Source organism: Branchiostoma belcheri, unplaced genomic scaffold (assembly GCF_001625305.1).
Source record: "Branchiostoma belcheri isolate BF01 breed outbred unplaced genomic scaffold, Haploidv18h27 scaffold208, whole genome shotgun sequence".
NCBI lineage: Eukaryota > Metazoa > Chordata > Leptocardii > Amphioxiformes > Branchiostomatidae > Branchiostoma > Branchiostoma belcheri.
In genome coordinates this window covers 293,843-295,487 of record NW_017803580.1, presented here as the reverse complement: position 1 = coordinate 295,487, position 1,645 = coordinate 293,843, and the positions used below count along the sequence as shown (strand labels likewise).

The window sequence follows — 1,645 nt, the reverse complement described above, 5'->3', positions numbered from 1 at the left end:
CTGTGTTTTAAGTCAGCATCTTCAGCTGTTTCAAAACCTGAAATCATATGCACCCACAGCTTTTCTATTTTAAGTTATTACCGAGCAACGGACACTACACATTTTCTCGGACAAAAAAGACAGGTAACTGTAAGCCATCAGCCATATTAACCCAAAGGACAAGCAACATAAAAACACATGTTTTGTGTCATATATGGATGTACCTTGCATAACATGCAAAATGGCCAGTTCTATCACCATCCTTTTTAGTACAGGGAAATAAGTTAGTTGCAATGTGTTAATTTATGAATTTTACATAACGTGTACAACATATTGATACATGCGCTCTAGAAAAGAGAAATTTCCAATCATCATCAGGTTTTTTGCAAAAAATATCAGACTGAGCATGTCTGAACATATTGCAAATCTTTTCATTCCATTTTTTTGTTCCCAAATTACTTAGAAGCATATTTCAAAAACTGGCATTTTTCAAGTGCAACAGCATAACGTAGATTTTATGCCAATTTCTGGTCTTAAATTGGCCATAGCATAAGTTTTAAACATCTTAACACCAAATCTCTTCCTGATTGTCTGGAAAATAACTGCACTAGTATAACAAGTTTGATAAATGTCAACAGAATGCGATAAATACAGAGTAAGATTGACATCACGATGCCATTGGCGCACCCTGATCTCGGAATAGCCGTAGAATCAAACAATCAGCTTTGTTAGGGTATACAACTAGAATAGAGACGAGGCATTGAAGAGTACTTACATGAATTCCCTGGCACATTTGACCAATTGCTGACGTCACGACATAGCCATGAAGTCTCGTGTAAATAAGGTCACATGTCTGTAACTCTTGCAGATTCTCTGATGTACAAATGTACTTAGTATCAATATACATTTGCACATCCGATATGTTGATTTTTGTTTGCTGATAGTTACCAGCTACATGTATGAAATGCTAGTACTCCTCACCTCACCAGTCCCATAGCATGATTTCTGAAGTGGACAGGTGCAGATAATTATAATTTATATTTTTTAGGTGCAGATAGTTTTATACCTGACTAAGTACAGGTATGAAAAAAAAAAGAATTGTGATAAGCTTGTCAAATGGTTGATGATACTGTTTTTACTCACTAGTTTTCCTCTTTCACAGCAAGGAACAGAAGAGACTATGACATCCATGACATACACAATGATTGTACACATGTAGTTATTCTGCTACATTTTGCTGAACACCGCTGGAAAACAATCATAGTTTAAGTCAGATCAAGGGTGTAGAAATTGTAAAAACATTGTCTAGTGTGCCAAATGCTTTTAATTGTACCAGTACAGTGACCCATCTGCTGGTGTGCAGATTTTTTGTAAGATAACCTGTTTTACAAACTTAAGGTACATTACATGTATCAGTGTTCTAGCTATCCTAAATTTTTTTCCGTCATCACAATTTTGTTTGACAGAACATCATGTTGAGTGCTGGAGGTACAACTATCATAACATGGCGTGGGGCATGCTCCAGTAGGAAAAGTTTTAAATCTTGGCCCTCTGAATCGCTCTTTCCTGCATTTTGATGATAGGTAAACTTGGCTGGTGGACTAAGCTAAGTTTAATAACATCCTTTCCATATCTTTACATGCAGATTTTTGTCCGTCAAGTAAAA

At 36.0% G+C, this 1,645-nt stretch overlaps 1 protein-coding gene across 3 annotated transcripts in view; it reads left to right on the top strand.

Annotated features, from left to right (window-relative positions):
• Nucleotides 1-1,645, top strand: part of LOC109469559 (oxysterol-binding protein 1-like) — a 50,234-nt gene that overhangs the window by 27,271 nt on the left and 21,318 nt on the right. The gene's annotated exons all lie outside the window — the stretch shown is intronic.